We start from the raw sequence: 18771 nt of genomic DNA on the forward strand, positions 1-18771 counted from the left end.
CCAGGAAGCTTCATAATTACCCAGAATATGGAGGAGACAAACTCTCTCTGCTCGATAAGGCCAGATTTTTTTTTCACCAGAAACAGGTCCAAAGTTCTGTTCAGAGAAGGAGTAGGAACTCCTCACCCAGGTTACACTGGAGTGGGTATTAGCCGAGGAAAGTTAGTCTTCTGGCTTGCCAATAGTGTGTGATTTTAGATTATTGAGGAGGAAATTAATGGCAACCTGAAATGGAAATTTCCTCCCCCTCCCCCTCCCCTCCCCTCCCCTCCCCCTCCCCTCCCCTCCCCCTCCCCTCCCCTCCCCCTCCCCTCCCCCCCTCCCCTCCCCCTCCCCCTCCCATTCTTTTCTGCTGCATCCCCCTCCCCTCATCCATGGGACCAGAACTCACACTCCTCCAACCTTAACCTTCCACCCTGGAAGATCAGAGAGAACTGGCTGGAGGAGAAAGAGCTGGAGAAGCGGGAGGGTGTCCACGGGAGAGGCCCTGGGTGCCTGCAGGGTGAGGACTTGCTCCTTTCTGGGGTGCAAGGAAATTAGGAGAGGGGGCAAAGCCAGGAGGACGATGCACAAATAACTCTCCTCTTCACCTCTGCCCTGGCCCCCAGCTTTTGCAGCTCCAGATCTCTGAGGCAATAAGTGAACATTTTAGAAAATAACTGCATAGCTCCTTAACGTCCAATACGTATTTGTTTTAGGAAAACGGGGCAGCTAACGAGCAGCAGCAGCTCCCTCTCTGTAGGCCACCAGAAAGCCAGAATCATCTAGCTAGACCACAACTCTGGTCCCAACAGTTTCCACTCCCAAGTAATTCCCTAGAGTCACACATCGTGAGAGAGAAGAGGAGAGACTGCCAGGTACCTGATTTGAACATTCCTAAAGACCTAAAGACAAAGCTTATTCCTTTTTTTTTTTTTTTTTTTTGTGGTACGCGGGCCTCTCACTGTTGTGGCCTCTCCCGTTGCGGAGCACAGGCTGCGGACGCGCAGGCTCAGCGGCCATGGCTCACGGACGCAGCCGCTCCGCGGCATGTGGGATCTTCCCGGACCGGGGCACGAACCCGTGTCCCCTGCATCGGCAGGCGGACTCTCAACCACCGCATCACCAGGGAAGCCCCCAAAGCTTATTCCTTGATTTTCCTTCTCCCTCTCCCCCCAGCAAAGTAACCAGATTTGATATCTTGCCCAGAGTGAAATCTTAATAAATGATTATAAATATTTTTTGCCAAAATCAAGAAAATGATAAACATTTATGGAACATAGGCTCCCAGCTTGGCACTCTATCAACAGTGGTGGAGGAGATAGGATGAAGTATTGTAGGTGATAAACACTGCATCTAAAGAGTTAAAGAATATAACACAAATGACACACCACAAGAAAAGCTAACCATTCAAGTCTTTATGAGAAAAACTTAGAGAGGTTAAGTATATTACCAAGGGCACAGAGCTGGTAAGCGATGGAACCAGCATTCTAGCCCTAAGACATCAAAGCATTTTGCCACCAGCCCTAAGACATCAAAGCATTTTGCCACTGCTGCCTTCGCAGCAGCGAAGGAGCTCTGTGCCATTCATCAAACTCCAGGCTCCAGGGAGAAGGTTTTTGGAAAATTAGCATCAAAGCCTGGGCTAGGATCTGGGCTTGTAACTTTTGGCTCAAATTATTGTGAGGTCTGGAAATTATTTCCAAAAAAAGGAAGGAAGGAAGGAAGGAAGGGAGGGAGGGAGGGAGGGAGGGGGGGGGGAGGGAGGGAGGAAGGAAGGAAGGAAGGAAGGAAGGAAGGAAGGAAGGAAGGAAGGAAGGAAGGAAGGAAGATGGCCAAAGATGTCTGAATAATAGGCAAAGTTTCACTTTTTCTTACTGAAGTCTCTTTCTCAAATCTTAACGTGGTTAGCAGGTTCTGACACTGTCATTATTTCTAGCCAAACTTTTTAAATGACATCTTTAACTCAACAGGACAACTGTCTCCAGAATCATGAACTAGGGATGTGGGAGTCTTCAGGCCTTGTTCCCATCTTTCAGGGGTTGAAAGTTTTCTTTTTTAAAAATTAATTAATTAATTAATTAATTTTTGGCAGCGTTGGGTCTTCATTGCTGTGCACGGGCTTTCTCTAGTTGCGGTGCACGGGCTTCTCATTTCTGTGGCTTCTCTTGTTGCAGAGCACAGGCTCTAGGTGCGCAGTCTCCAGTAGTTGTGGCACACAAGCTCAGTAGTTGTGGCTTGTGGGCTCTAGAGTGCAAGCTCAGTAGTTGTGGTGCACGGGCTTAGTTGCTCTGCGGCACGTGGGATCTTCCCAGACCAGGGCTCGAACCCATATCCTTTGCATTGGCAGGCAGATTCTTAACCACTGTGCCACCAGGGAAGCCCAGGGAGTTGAAAGTCTTCAATCAACTCTCCCTTTCTTGTTATTCAGTGCTTTATCTTTTTTTTTCTGGTGTTCCTCAGGCACCTACAATTTAAGCTTCGTAGGCACTCCTTGGCAGCAAAGGCCATTAAAGCCAGAAGCACAGTAATCAAAACTCAAGACTTAGTTTTATTAAGAAAAAGGCTCACTGAGATATTTGCACTTTGTCGTACACTGTGTCATCAGTTTGTCAACGCTGCCTACACCTCCTCCTCAGTAAAAGGGAAGTACAGGCATATCTCTGCTTTATCGTGCTTTGCTTTGTTACATTTTTTACAAATTGAAGGTTTGTGACAACGCTGCGTTGTCAGATGATGGTTAGCATTTTTTATCACTAAAGTATTTTTAAATTGAGGTATGTGCATTTTTCAGACATAATGCTATTGCATACTTAATGGGCCGCAGCGTAGTGTGAATATAATTTTTATATGCACTGGTAAACCAAAAAATTCATGTGACTTGCTTTATTGTGGTGGTTTGGAATTGGACCCACACTGTCTCTGAGGTCTGCCTGTAGATATGCAGACAGAAGCCGAGATAAAGGGCCATGTGCCTGGATAGCTGGTAAGGAGGACTGCCCCAGCCCCTGGGACCAGTCCCCATGGGGTCTGCTGCCCGGCCTCCCCCTGGGTTCCAGGAGATCCCACGTGTCCTTCCAACAAACCCAACTTGTAGTTTTAAGATCATTTTAATAGTCCTGGACAAAGACATCCCTGCTTGTTCCTTCTCCATTTGTCATTGGACTCCTTTAAGAGATTCTATGAGTTACAGTTGACATCTTTGCCGTGACACTCTAGTTTTATGAGTTTACTTACCAGTATGAAGTACAAGTTACTTGATTTTTGCTTTTATTTAATCAGAACATCTATTTGGCTTAACTCACAATGGAATATAACAGTAAGCCAGAGAGTAACTGGGGATATTTGAGATAGGAAAATATTATCTCGGGTTATAAATCTGAATTCTATCTCTAGTCACAAATTGTGAAGGGGATTTCCAGATAGCTAAAAAAAATGACTGGTTTCTTTTATTTATACAACATCAGCACATTCCATCATCTTAACTCTTAAAAATCTGAGCTGGGAAAACCAGGCAGACTAATTCAACGCTAATTTTACAGGTCAGGAAACTGAGTCTTAGAGAGGTTAAAAGTCCCATTAGGCTGCTTGGCCCAGAGAAAGTTATTTTAGGCCAGAATCTCCACCCCTGGCCTTGACATCGGTGGGAAATGGATATTTCCACATCTCTGCTGTTGATAGGAATTTCCCTCATTGCCTTGGGCAGGGACCGCTATTTCTGATGTGTGTCCTTAGGGACAGACAGGGCTCTCTTCATGGCAACAACTCATCCTGTACATCATGGGATGTTGGCGAAGTATTGATTAAGGTTTTTCTTTTTCCCTGCTCCTGAGTTTGCTTTATGGAGCAGAGATAATACTATTGAGATCTTAAGTTCTCAGAGCTCCAATTCAAAGAAAGTCCCATTCTGGCTATAGGACCACTCCTCTCACCTGCTACCACCCACCATCATCACCTGTGCAAGACAGGGCCCCATGGGGAGAAGAGATATAAGAGGGGACTGGAATCTGGAAGGAGGTTCCCTTTGAGAAAATGCATCATTTTCAAAGAGAGGCTGCCCCTCTCTCAGGGAGAAGGTCACCCACCATCTCTCCCTCCAGCTAGGGAAGTGAAGCCCCAGATAACTGTCTAAACTCTGGTGGATAGATTGCCATTTCGATCCCTAGAGATGAAAGTCTGCACTGCCTCTTGAGCTACAGACCCACCCCAGTAGTCTGAGCCCTGGGGAGAGATCAGGAGCAGGCGGGGAGGCAAAGAGGGATAAGAACGCCACCCTCAGGTTCTCATTCCCCTAAAGGCACATAAAATGGAGCCCTCTTGCGCCCAAAGTCTCCGAAGGGTAGATGAGAGTGGCACCAGAGGGAGAACAGGGCTGCCAGGGACCACCATAGTGAAGGGCACAGAGGTGCTTGCCCCAGAAAAATGGGGGAGCTGCTTGGAGCTGAATAACTGCCCACTGGGGGTCATTGTGTCTAGCACGTGTCCAACCCACAGAGAAGGAGCCGGGATCCAGGGAAGGACCTTGCCTGAGCAGCCATATTCAAAGAGGTCATCTTGTGGCGTCTTCCATCTCCGTACTCCACATGGAGGTGCCACCACCCCAATTGCTCAGAGAAAACCCTCGGGGTCATCTCTGACTCTCCTCTTTTCCTCACACTCCACCACTTTCCTCGGGGCCATCTCTGACTCTCTTCTTTTCCTCACACTCCACCACTTTCCTCGGGGCCATCTCTGACTCTCCTCTTTTCCTCACACTCCACCACTTTCCTCGGGGTCATCTCTGACTCTCCTCTTTTCCTCACACTCCACCACTTTTCCAGCAGAAACATTTGGTTGGTTCTACCTTTAAAACACATCCACGCTCTGATCACCTTTCCTCACTTTTCCTTCTACCATCATCAAGCCACAGTCAAATGTCACCTGTCTTACTGCAATAGCTTTCTAACTGGTCTCTCTCTCTTTGCAATCAATTCTCATCAGAGTGGCCAGAAGATCCCTGTAAAACTTACATCAAGAGTTGTCACTCCCACCATAAACTTCTACCTCCGTGAGAGCAAGGACTCAGTTTTGTCTGCTGCATCCCCAGAACATTACCTGGCACGGTGTTAATATTCAATATGTGAACATTAGATATTGTCAGGTGTTATTAGGCATTATGACTGTTAGGTAATAAGTGAGGCGTTATCATACTCCTCATTTGTACAGAAGATGCCTGAAATGGCCCAGGATGAGAACTTGGGTCTTTTACCTCTTAATTCTGTGATCCCTCTGATACATTCTGGGAACTTGACTGCTGCGTTCGAGGCAGGAGCTCCAAGTGGGAAGATTCAGACTCAGGTTTTCCCAGATCTCACAGGTCCCAGCTTTCATTGTTAGAGGCCGGAAACTGTACGTTTCTGTTTCTGTTTCTGTGGTTAGGCTACGGCTGCGTCTCCTGCACAGGATGTCAGTTAACCATGGCAGTACTCAGAAAGCAAACTGATGCAAGGTATTTCTTCTCAGGTTCGTCTCGGAGCAGTTCAATTACCAGTGATGAGGACGCTGAAGGAAGGAATAAACTGTTTTCAGCTGTTTTCAGGCGTTCTCATCTGAATCACAGGCTACCAGTCTGTTGGCATGAAATCCTGAAAATCAGAGATAAGGAAGAAATCCATTGTGAACCGAGGGCATTTAACATAGTTCAGTGGAGACTTTTGGTTCTACTAATTATTTGCTCTCTAGACTGTTAAATATAATTACCTGAAAAATCACAAATGTGCACATGAAAAAAAAAGTTTGAGAAGTTTGGTTTAGATCCTCAATGTTTTGAGAGGTTTTTGGTTTTTTGCTGAAACAGACATGTTTTGTTTTGGCTTCGTATTAGAAATTATTTTTCACTTAACTGGAAGTCAGATAAATAAGTGTTTTGGTTATCTATTGCTGTATAACAAGCCACCCTTAGACTTAGTGCTCTAAAATAAGGATTTGTTTTCTGATCCTGCATCAGGATCAGGTCCTAGCCTCTGCTTGCTTCCTTTGTGCCCACTCACCCAGCTGTATTCAGTTGGAGACTCAGCTGTGCTTACTTTTTTTCTATAAAGGGTCAGCTATTAAATATTTTAGGTTTCCATGGTCATATGATCTCTGTCACAAATACTCATGTCTGTTATTATAACACAAAAGAAACAATAGACAATTTGTAAACAAGTAAGTGTGGCTATGTTCTAATAAAGCTTTATTTGTGACTCTAAAATTTGCATTTCATATAATTTTCATGAGTCACAAAATATTCTTCTTTTATTGATATTTTCCAACCATTGGAACGGTTAAAACCATTCTTAGCTCATAGGCTATACAAGAAGAGCTGGGCTCGATTTGGTGCAAGGACTGTAGTTTGCCAACCCCTATTTACAAGGTCTGGGATGGTCTCGCTCATATGCCTGGCAGTTGCTGGCTGTTGTCCGGGGCACCTTGGTTTCCCTCCACAAGGCCTCTTATCCTCGGCTTCGGTTCCTGGCTGTCCCAGGGCTGCATTCCAAGTGGGGGAAGACAGAAGCTACAAGGACTCTTGAGGCCTAGGCGCCAGTCCTCAAACATCAACACCGTTATATTCTCTTAGTCAGAGTAAGTCACAAGTCCTGCTCACACTCAAGGATGAGAGAATAGACTCCACCTCTTGTTGAGAGGAACTGTAAAATATTGTGGCCATATTTTTCACTCTACCATAATGAGTAAATGTTATGGGTTAAATTGTGTCTCCCCAAAATTCAAATGTTGAAGTCTTAACTCCTAGTACCTCAGAATACAACCTCATTTGGAAATAGGGTTGTAGCAGATGTAGGTAGTTAAGTTGAAGTCATATTGGAGTAGGGTAAATCATTGGAGTAGAGTGAGTGACCTTATTTGGAAGTAGGGTTTGTAGCAGATATAATTAGCTAAGATGAGGTCAGATTGGAATAGGGGATGGGCCCTAATCCCATATGAAATGTCCTTTATCAAAAGGAAAAATTTAGAGACACACATGCGCATGGGGAGATCGCCATGTGAACATGAAGGCAGAGATCAGGGTGGTGTGTCTACAAGACAAGGAACACCAGATTGTCAGTATGTTAGTTTCCTAGGGCTACTATAACAAAGTACCACAAAGTGGGTGGCTTGAAGAACAGAAATTTATTGTGTCATAGTTCTGCAGGCTAGAAGTCTGAGATCAAGGTTTTGGCAGGGTTGGTTTTTTCTGAGGGCTGTGAGGGGGAATCTGTTCCAGGCCTCTCTCTTTGACTTACAGATGGCTGCCTTCTCCCTGTGTCTTCATGTCCTCTTTCTTTTGTGTGCATCTGTGTCCAAATTTTCCCCTCTTATAAAGATACCAGTCATATTGGATTAGGACCCACCCTAATAACCTCCTTTTAACTTGATTAAATTTATAAAGACCCTACCTCTAAATAAGGTCACATTCTGGGGTACTGAGGGTTAAGATGTCAACATATGGACTTAGGGGGAACATAAATCATCCCATAACAGCTAGTAAAACAACAGAAGCTAGGTGAGAGACATGGAACAGTCTTCCTCAAGACCTTCAGAAGGAACGAATCCTGCTGACACCTTGATCTCAGAATTCTACCTTCCAGAATTGTGAGAAAATAAATTTCTACTGTTTAAGCCACTCTGTTTGTGGTACTTTGTGACGGCAGGCCTAGAAAACTAATACAATAACCATAAGTAAAAGGCAATTTTTCAAGAGCTGAAGCTGCAACTAGAAATCAATGACAGGTTATAACACGTTGAAGATCTGAAGTTCAGCACTCAGATGCTTCTATTCAAATCTGTTGACAGATAAAAATATTTCAGAAGTCACTTTGAGGGATTTTACATGTGTTAGCTACAAATACCAAGGGTTGGGAATCTTCACATATCACACTTTTTCAAAATAGAAATTCAGGCAATATTCTTGATCTTAATTTATATTCCTACACAAACATGAAAACATAAATTGAAGCAAACCAACAGTCAAATATCAAAATAGGGCTTCCCTGGTGGTGCAGTGGTTGAGAGTCCGCCTGCCGATACCGGGGACACGGGTTCGTGCCCCAGTCCGGGAAGATCCCACATGCCACGGAGCGGCTAGGCCCGTGAGCCATGGCTGCTGAGTCTGCGCGTCCGGAGCCTGTGCTCCACAACGGGAGAGGCCACAACAGTGAGAGGCCCGCGTACCGTAAAAAAAAAAAAATAATAATAATAATAATAATTAAAATATTTAGGTTTAAAAAGGGGTATTTGATAACAGCTAGTCTAACTTCACTTAATAGCTGAGAAAAATGAAGTTCAAAAAATATGTATGATTTATCTAAATCCAGGAAGTTAGTCAAAGTGTTAGGTCATTTCCTGGGACCCACTATGCAAGAACTGTGATTTTTTTTTTTTTTTTTTTTTTTGCGGTACGCGGGCCTCTCACTGTTGTGGCCTCTCCCGCTGCGGAGCACAGGCTCCGGACGCGCAGGCTCAGCGGCCATGGCTCACGGGCCCAGCCGCTCCGCGGCATGTGGGATCTTCCCGGACCGGGGCACGAACCTGCGTCTCCTGCATCGGTAGGCAGACTCTCAACCACTGCGCCACCAGGGAAGCCCTAAGAACTGTGATTTTTAAATTCTTGACCAAGTGCTCTTTCTGCCAGCCAGCTAGCTCATCTCCTTCTTTTAAATTTAACTGAGAAATGTCATATTGCATAATTTCAGTTTAGGGTTTATATATTTTTTTACATATATATTCTCATCTTTGTCCCGAATGATAGGATTTATTATCTCAGTTTTATAGGTGAGAAATGGGAGTTCAAGATCACTCAAGATAACCAATTTGGACTTTCCTGGTGGTCCAGTGGCTAAGAATCTGCACTCCCCATGCAGGAGGCCCAGGTTCGATCTGTCTTCAGGGAACTAGATCCCACATGCCGCAACTAAGAGTATGCGTGCCGCAACGAAGATCCTGCGTGTCACAGTGAAGGCCCAGCACAGCCAAATAAATAAATAAATATTAAAAAAAAAAGATAACCAATTTAAGTGGACAGAACTTGAACTCAGGTCTTCAGATTCCAAACTCAATCCACTTTCTACTACACTTCAGCTGCCTCCCTAATAATGAATGAAGACATCTCAGAATACAAAGCCAATTGGACCACAGAATCAAGGAAATTAGATCTCACCTTAAGTTGTGAAACCAAAGCTTCACTGTAAAAGCTCTATGAGTCAACTTATTTTTTAAACCAATATTTACTTATAAATATATTTTATATATTTTAAATATATATGTATGTATGTACGTTTATATACATATATATTTCTCAAATTCCTGCCCTAAATTTGGTGACAGGGATATGGATTCTCATTTTGTGGCATGAAAGACGAACTAGCATGGAGCGTTTCCCATAGTGGGTGGAGTTTTCAAACACTGTTAACCATCGTCATCATATTGCTGTGTTTCCCATACTGTGAGATGTCACCAGTGTATTCACTCCTCAGTTGACCAGAGCACCCTGGTCCTTGAGCATCTGGGCTAAGAGGGAGCTATCAGTATTTTCTCATTTCTCATAACAGCATTACAGAGTTGGGTTTAGTGAAGAGTGTGGGCTTAGGAACCAGCAGACCTGACTTAGACTCTGGCTCTGCCACTTGCTAGCTGGGTCGATATAGCCTAGTTACTTAATCTCTCCAAGCCTCAGGGTCCCCATCTATAAAATGAGGACAGCAACTAGAAGTACTAGCGCTGTACTCAGCACATGGTTCTCCAATTTGGTCATCAGTACTTTTCATCTAATGCATATTATTAATTGGAGGGCATAGCTAAGCATTCAAGCAATGGAGGACAGGGAATTGGATGGTGACAGCCACTGGTGTTCATTGCTTAATCACACTGCACACCGTCCAGAGCATTTTTATTTTGGAAATTGTTAGCGTATTTTATCCCTGTTATCAGTTAAGGGGTCAAGTTCCTCTTTCTGCTTTGGCTGCTAGAAAATCAGAACCAAATTAGTGACTTAACCCTAATGGCAGGGCAGGACTGGAAGGCCTGTGGATCTTTGACTCGACTTTTCTTTCTTCTTGATTATCATACTGTTCAGTTTGTATTTTTTTTTCTTATCATAGTTTTCATTTTCCATTGTATCAAATGGCTTCTTATAAACGACTTTAAGTCTTTTGTGGGACAAGGTCAGGCATGTAACTAGGTTACTGAAGAATTTTGACTTGTTGGAGTATAAACATGAAACATTTTGATTTCTTTCAATAGCTGTTCCCAAGTTCCAATTATACTCCATCGAATCATTCTTTAGGCTTTAACAGAAGTTAGGTATATTCCATAACCTTCCTGTCACTTTCTGCTGTTACAATTTAGCCTGATACAGTATAAAACTTCAACCTCTTACGTGGTTCAAAGCTCTATACCTTTCCTCCCCACTTGTCAGGGTGCTAAATATATACAGAGGGAACTATACTCAGTATTTTGTAATACCCTATAAAGGAAAAGAATCTGAAAAAAGTAGATATATCTGTATGTATAACTGAATCACTTTGCTGTACACCTGAAACTAACACAACATCGTAAATCAACTATACTTCAATAAATAAAAGAAAAGAAAGAAAAATAAATATATACACAGAGATTTATTGTGAGAATTGGCTCAGGTGATTATGGAGGCTGACAAGTCCCAAGATCTGCAGTGGCAAGCTGGAGACCCAGGGCAGCTGATGGTATAATTCCAGTCCAAGTCTGAGTCTGAAGGCAGGTGAAGACAGATGGATGTCCCAGCTCAAGAACAGTCAGGCGGAGATCAAATTCTCGCTCACTCAGTCTTTTATTCTATTCAGACCTTCAACGGGTTAGATGAGGGCAATCTGCTTTACTCAGTCTATGGATTCAGATGTTAACCTCATCTAGAAGCACCTTCACAGACACACCCAGAATAATGTTTAACCAAATATCTGAGCACCCTGTGGCCCATCAAGTTGACACATAAAATTAGCCATTGCAAGTGGAGAAGAGGAAGGAAGAAACGGAAAACTTGTCTTCACTTAACTAGTTAAGGTCCTCACCTGTTGCGTTGCTAATTATCCAGTTTATGCCACCCCGTTCCCCCTGCTGCTGTGTAACTCCCTGACTAAAACATTTGGCTCCAGCTCCATGTCCTCTGCTCCTGGGCTCTCCTTCCATCTCAGCTCCCACTGAAGGTGGCATAGGCAACACCCTCTTGGTGGGTACTTGCACTGGATAGAAAGCCCTCTTAGGTGGAATAACAGCAAGATGGCTCAGGCCCAGCTCCCTGCAGTGCACTGTGTCCAGCTGTCCCATGGGCAGCTCAAGCTCATTGCCAGGCCCAGTGGTGGGCATGCAGCTGCAAGTGGTGGATCATTTCTCTGCACCTTCCACATCTCTCCAATCCTCTTTGATGCAGAGACAGAGGAGCTGGTCTGCTGTGAATATCCAGCCGGGGGAAAGAGATGCCAATGTCCTTTCCATGCTTCCTCAATCTCTATACTCAATTCTCTTGGCACCTGCCCTCCTTACCATGTAACATCTTATTACAGGTATAAATTAATGAATAATATTTAATATTATTAATTTATTGGTGATTTCTGGATATTGGAAATGTCAGATAGGGAGATGTTCTGTGTTTTCCTTCTCATAAATTCTAGCTCTGTTCCTGTTTTATTGAACTATTTCACTCTGTAATACATTGATCACCAGGCCTACCATATTTACTTTGGTCCAGGTACATGTACTTTACCTTAGTTCATTCAATTCAGTTCCATTTCAGTTAGAATCAACTCATTTCAAATTCTGAGAATTCTCAGAATTTCTGAAGCTGGCCTCCATTTCCTCTTCTGTAAAATTATGGGACTGCACAAAATAGATCAGTGGTGACATAATTGTGGCAAGCGTGCTGCCAATCCTCATTCTGGTGTCCATGCCGACATGACTAATCAATCATGACACTTTTTTCTTGCCAAGTCTTGATCCATCCTGAGACTATTTTTCAAAACAACCCTTCAGACTAGTAATGCTCAATTGAGTGTAGTTGGCCCAGGAGAAGCCACTCAAAGGACAAGTGAGATGAACCTTGGCCCAAGTCTTGGCTCTGTCAGTTCCCAGGTATGTGACCTTGAAGAAGTCACTTAACCTCGTTGAGTCTTAGTCTCTTTTTCTGTTAAAATGGGAACAATAACCTCTAAATCACTAAATTCTAGAAAAAATCACCTGAGATAACAGATATCAGGCTTTGCAAATGTATAGCGCTTAACAAAGCTAAATAGTTCTTACTACAATGGTCTCCATAATCTTCCCATCTGGGACATTCATTCCCATTGTGGCTTGGAGCCAATTGTCTCCCTGTAGCTGAACTCCTGATGTCAAGTCTAGCCCTGGGACAGGTATTTAAAAATACAGACTGTAAGGTCAGAAGACCTGGGTTTGAGTCCCAGATCTCTTCCTTCTTAGCTGTGTGAACAAACTGCTTTAACTCATCAGGCTCAGTTTCTTCATTGTAAAATAGGGAATATTAATCTTATCTGTATTAAAGGATTATTGTGAGATTTAAATGAGCTAATTAAACATTTATCCCATGATGTGGCATATGGTGAATGCTCAGTAAATGGTAATAAATAGGCTGGGTTGAGGGGAAGTTCCCATTACAGTTTAGAATTTGTCCTATAGGTGGGAAGTTTCATACCCTACATAGCCCTTCCACAAGACTTAAGAAAACCTTTCTAATCAACTTCATGAGCCATGAATTTAAGGGAAAGGCTTCCCTGCCTTTTTGATTTGGATTCCTCTTTAAAAAAATAAATCACAAAAGGGAAATACAGAAAAATGAAGCTGTACCCTTGACATACTGCACTATAGCCTATCTCCCCTACCCTTCACTGCAGCTGTGTTCTGCAGCTGAAGTTAGTGCTGTCCATTTTGGTCTTTCTGCAGGTTCTGGAAGGATTCAGTAAAAGTGAAATCCTTAAAATACCATAGACGAATGCTTGATTAAGCAAAGTCCTTTAACAAAAAAGTTATTTCCCCATAGGTTGGTTGAACGTTTTTCCATCAGCCTTTTGCTCAAGGAGGACCTTGGAAAAATACTTCTCAGGTGGGTTAAAGCTCAGGCAAACAAAATTATCCTTTATCCTTCACTCTAAAGAACAAGCAATTGCAGTGTTCTAGAATGTTCCTGGCATTAGCTACAGCAAGAAATGAGAGGAATTCTTGACATTTCAGAACTCTGATGTGGCAATTTCTTTGAACATTCTTTTAAAAGGAGGGTGAATTTAAAAAAAAAAAAGATCTTTCAATAGTTTCATTGTTGTACCTGAGCATTCCTTATCCAGTGGATTTACTCTAATTATCTAAATGATTCTAAGGAAGACAGTTTCCCCTCCAGTAAGGGCACAGCAAAGTGATCCTTATGGAGACATGAATGTAAATTGCTTTGGGATGGAAAATTGACTGAATTTTAACAAGGGGCTGCTGCCAACAGAGAGCCTCTGATGCCTTTTATAAACCAGGATTTGGCTACATCTCTCTGTCTCCTCTTGATCTCAGGAGCCTGGATGTGAGGTGGGCCAGTGTTTGCAATAGTCCTGAGTTTCCTGAGCACTGTGCAGGGTACAATCACTGCTTGGCTACCATGATCTCAACCCTGACTGAAACCTGTTACCGTATTTGGTCATCCTGAATGCTCACGCCATCAACAGAAAATGCATCACAGCAGCAGGGGCAGCAGCACATCCAGAGCAAAAGGCAAAAGTAAGAAGAGGAGGGAGACAGAGAGAGAAAGAGAGAAGGGCAGACAGCCTATGACTGACAGAAATGCACTGAGCTCCATGAAGAGACACGCAGAGAAAAGAACTACCTACTGGCAGACACACAGGGAATGAAAAGCAGAGGCAGAGAGTTAGGCCAGAGAGAGGGGGGAAAAGAGAAAAGAGAACGCAAGGAATGGAAAGGGAGAGATAGAAATAGGACCCAAATTAATATCTGCCTATCTACCTATAGGTATATACATGTATAGACATATACAAATAAAAATACATATGTGTGCACGTGTGTTCAATCCATCTACACACCAAAAAACCTTGTTTGTCCATCACCTAGCAGGATTTCCATTCTACATTCCCACAGAGTTTGGAAGTATTTATTGTTTTTTGTGTTTTTTTTTGCCATGTGGCATGTGGGGTCTTAGTTCCCCAGCCAGGGGCCAACCCTTGCCCCCTGCCGTGGAAGCGCAGAGTCTTAACCACTGGACCTCTAGGGAAGTCCCGGAAGTATTTATTGGATTTGGATGTAGAACATAAGGTACCTGTGAGCTCAACTACATTAATTTTCCCTCAAGTGTTCCTAATTTATTCATTGCCTAATTTACACTTACCAGACAAAATACTATAGATTTGCACTTACTAGTTTTAGGTTTCCTTTAATATCAACTCAAATTGTGTCCCCCTCAAAAGACATCATTTAGAACCTAGGTGCCTAGTCCACAAACAACCTTCACCCTCATTAGCCTCTTGACCCCTTTCCTCCACTGGCCCAAGCCCTGCTGGAGAAGATGAGGTTTGTTTAAGAACTGAGCACTTCAGTTCCTTACTTTTCCTTACTTGCTTCTCATCTGTGAGAAGCCCTAAGCTACATCCTCACTCTCTTGCCTAAAACATGGTATATATGAGTTGAAGTAACTGGGTTTCTTTCTGTACGTATTTCCATTTCTGGCAGGAAGGGGTTCAATTTTCTGGCATAAATTCCTTTCCTGGATTCATGCCCACAGTCCTGGAAGAGTTTAGCTATCAATCCTTTAAAGTTTGATTGATTTGTCATTTTCTGATGCTGGAATGAGTTTGTTAGGGGAAATTTATGAACGCATTACCCTAACTGGCAAGGGCCTTGAGTGCTTGAGGATTTCCTGAAGAGACACTCCAAGAACCTTCTGTGGCTTTTTGTTTTTCCTTAGGATGTGGTGTGATCTTCACGGTCTATTTGTTATAATGCTTCCCTGACGTAAAACACTGGTAACGCGTAAATAAGCTCTCCCTGAAATACTTTGAATCTTTCCAATCTGGAAGTCTGAGCTTAAGCTCCCTGCTTTAAATACACTGCATACAAATTATCCACTGGAAGAGACAGCAAGTTCCTATCGAGCCCAAAGAGTACTTTTTACTCAAGTGTACCCGTTCTTCGCATGCCTGAGTACACAGATTTGGTCTTTAGAAATTTTGATGCTACGTTGTTGACAGCATAAAAATAACTATTGGTAGAAATAATTGTTGGATGGTGTTTTGCAACCTTCTTTGTCTCATTTAGTGCTTTTTTGCTTTGAATTTATTTTGTCTGATACTAACATTGCCCCTTCTGCCTATTTTGGTAGCATTTACATGGTATCTCTTTGTCCATCCCTTTATTTTCATTCTCTCAATGTCATCCTGATATAAGTGTGTCTCTTACAAAACAGCAGATAGTTTGGTTCATATTGTTATACCCCATATAAGAGCATCTGTCTTTCAAAAGAGGCATTTAACTCATTCATATTTATTGATTTGGACATATTCCTGCCACTTTATTTCACGTTTACACCTATTCATTTACTGACGTGCTTAGCAAATATTTTCTCTGCTTTCTTGTTGTTTCTCAGATATGGAGTCTTTGTAAATTTGTAAATTGCATTTGGGTTGTGGTTGTAACCATAGTGATGTTGATGAATAATGAAAGTGCCGCTTTTGCTAGCATGCCTTGAAGAAAGAATACTTGTCCTGAAGTTAATGATGTCCGAACTTGGTGAATCTTCTTGAGAGTGATTGCCATCGGGGTCGTGCATAGTTGTGATGGGATTTAACTACAATAAAAGTGCTTTGGACTTGGAGTCAGCCTAGGGTTTGAATTTGCCCCTCATCGTCAACACACACACACACACACACACACACACACACAAACACACACACATTTGTTATATGACTGTGGATATTTAATTAACCTCTGCACCCACTAATTTCCTCATCTGTAAAAATCCTGAGATGATTGAGGGGATTAACTCAGGGAACAGCGGTAACATGGGAAAGCACTAGGCTTATTGCAGAGTCTTAACGATGTCTATATAAAAATAAAAACTCCATCTCTCTTGGTTTGTGGTGCATTTCCTTTTCGAAGCTGGGGTCTGGTTGGTATGCAGGAAAAGGAGAAGGCATGTGAGCTATGTTATCTGCTTGTCATCACAAGGGGAGCCAAGTGGCAGGCCATGGATTGAAGCACATCCGGAGCACTGGGGTGGGCCTGGGAATTCCACAGTGAAGACTGTGAGATAAGGAAGTGCCAAGGGGGGAAGCTGCTGAATGGCTTGGGCTTCTGCTGACCAGGGCCAGGGTCTTATGGGATGAGAGATGAGGAGGGAATGTGGCTTCCAGAGCCACCAAATAAGGAAGAATGTCATCTCTCTCCATCTCACCCAAGTGTAAATGTCAGCCACCAGAGCAACTCGCCCCACACCATCTCAGGAACCCCAAACGTGGTTTTGAAAGGATCTAGGACAAGCTCTGAGCTAAGTGGTACATTAGGAAACGTTTCTTTTAGTTTTCAATATGCTTTCTCACCTCTCAAATTTTTTTTCTTTTTCTTCTTTTGCAAAACATAATTTACCAAGAGGACAGCTGTCCTTTGAAGGCAGGAGTTGCTTTAAACATCACAAAGCTCCTGCGATCCCAGCCCCCTCGCCTGCCCCACCTAGTGTGCTCTGCCCAGGTTGGCGGTTCTGATCTGTCACTCACCCAAACTGCTTCCCCAGGGAGCCACTGGGCTGAGCCTCCAGAGGTCATTTCCTTGCCAAACATTCCTTTTCAGTGAGAGGACGTTTTCATCCCCTGGTAAACAATCCCAGTCCACACAAAGCAGAGAGGGGTGCCTGTCCCTCTTCACGCTCTCCACTCAGTCCTGAGCCCATTCCAACCCCAGAGGCGTCAGTCTGCTCTATAAATTCCTTTGTGAAACCTGAGCGCCTGGGCTCCGAAGGGGAGCAAAGATCTTGGAGGGGTTACAGTTTCCCTCCTCTCTAAAGATCTGCTTGTGTTGGCAGCAGAAGGGGATGTTCTTCCAAACAGGCTCTTCCCTTTCTTATGTGAATTCAGTTCACAAAGCACGGCCAGTCTCCTTCTAAGTGGGAGAGGTAAGATCACCTCCTTTGCAGGTCTACACAGGAAAGAGATGACAGGCCTGGGGGGATTTTCTGAGTTAAGAGGGTCTGAACCTCTTTCTCCAACTGTCACTATTAGGAGGGACATGGCTCCACTTATGGGAGGTGTAGGGGTGGAGGCTGGGTTCAGCCTGAGCTTCACGTGATTTTTTTTTAAGAAAGAGAGAAAAAAAGAAGGAAAGAAGGAAGGGAGGGAGGGAGGAAGGGAGGGAGGGAGGGAGAAAGGGAGGAAAGGAGGGAAGGAGGGAGGAAGGAAAGAAAGAAAGGAGACAGTAAGAGGATAGAAGAAAGAAGAGAAGGAGAAAGAAAAATAAAGAGGAGGATGGAGACATTTTTAGTGGCAGGACTTTCACTGAGCCCCCTAGTCCCTCACCACCAACTCCTCCATTAACTTCCAGTTCATTTTTTGAATTCATATTGTATCATTTCTTAATATATATGTTTCCTTAACCCCAGAATTTAAAAACAAAGTAGTAAGCCATCAACTGGTAGAATCTTAGAAAACTCATCTTTGAAAAACAATGTATGTTTTGGTGGCATTACAGGAAATAAAACGCAGAAAAGAAGTCAGCTGTGGCTCTCCTGTAAGACTTTCCATTTCCCCATTTGCCCGGGGTCTCCTGGAGCTTGTGGTCCAGGAGGTTTTCCCCTGAGTCCACGGGGTGGCTGAACCCGTGTGTGCCGACGGGTGCTACATTTTAATACTCTCATCAGAAACATCTCCGTGTCATTTCCAGTTGGATCGTGGCGAATGGTGAGAAAGCAGGTCATGGGAAAGCCATTCTGGCTGAGTGACTCTTCTTTCCCCCAACCTTCTACCTAGCTGGCAGCGCTGGAGCCTCCTGAGGGAGCTCAGAACCAGGCTGACAGGCAGGGCGCTGCTGGGCAGACACGCCTGCTCTCTGGCCTCCATCCAGCCCCCTGAGTCCAGGCTGGGGCCACCTTTTTTGTTTGTTTTTCATTAAACAATGTTTATTGAGTGCCTACTATGTGCCAGGGGCTGCTCTAAAGACTTGCAGAACACCAGTGAGAGAAACAGACAAACATACATTCCTTGCTTCATGGAGTTATGTCCTAAGGTTCCTATTTAACTAAGAGGTTTTATTTATTTATTTTAAAATTTTGAAAGGGACAGAAACATTGAAATAGTACAGTGAGCACCTGTATACTCTTCACCTAGATTCAACTGTTAATATTTTAAAGCTGTGCTCTTTTTCTTTCCACCTCTCTCTCTCAACACACAAACAGACACACACACACACTTTTTTTGCTGAACCATTTGAAAGCAGGTATCATGACACCTCACCCCTAAATAATTCAGAATGTATTTCCTAAGAATAAGGACATTCTCCTATACTACCTCAAAATCATTATTACACACAAGAAAACGATCATCAAGTCAATACAGTGCCTAAAATACAGCCCAAATTCAAATTTAATTGGCCCCAAAATGTATTTTATGGCTTTTGTTCTTTAAATTACAGGATCCAATCAAAGTTCACGCATCTTGTCTGATTGTTCTGTCCCTTTTGTTTCTTTTACTCTAGAACAACTCCCCACTTCTTTTTTGTTTGGTTTTTCAAGTCATTGACCTTTTGAGGAGCCTAAGC

The 18771-nt window shown here is 43.3% G+C and overlaps 1 protein-coding gene across 8 annotated transcripts in view; it reads right to left on the reverse strand.

Annotated features, from left to right (window-relative positions):
• Nucleotides 1-18771, reverse strand: part of RPP30 (ribonuclease P/MRP subunit p30) — a 225247-nt gene that overhangs the window by 145722 nt on the left and 60754 nt on the right. For all 8 annotated transcript variants that reach the window (XR_013824206.1, XR_013824207.1, XR_013824208.1 and 5 more), the window contains one exon: nt 5228-5603. The gene's annotated coding sequence lies outside the window, so the exon portion shown is untranslated. The remainder of the gene's footprint in view (nt 1-5227; nt 5604-18771) is intronic.

This window comes from Stenella coeruleoalba (genome assembly GCF_951394435.1).
Source record: "Stenella coeruleoalba genome assembly, chromosome: 16".
NCBI classification, from domain to species: Eukaryota; Metazoa; Chordata; class Mammalia; order Artiodactyla; family Delphinidae; genus Stenella; species Stenella coeruleoalba.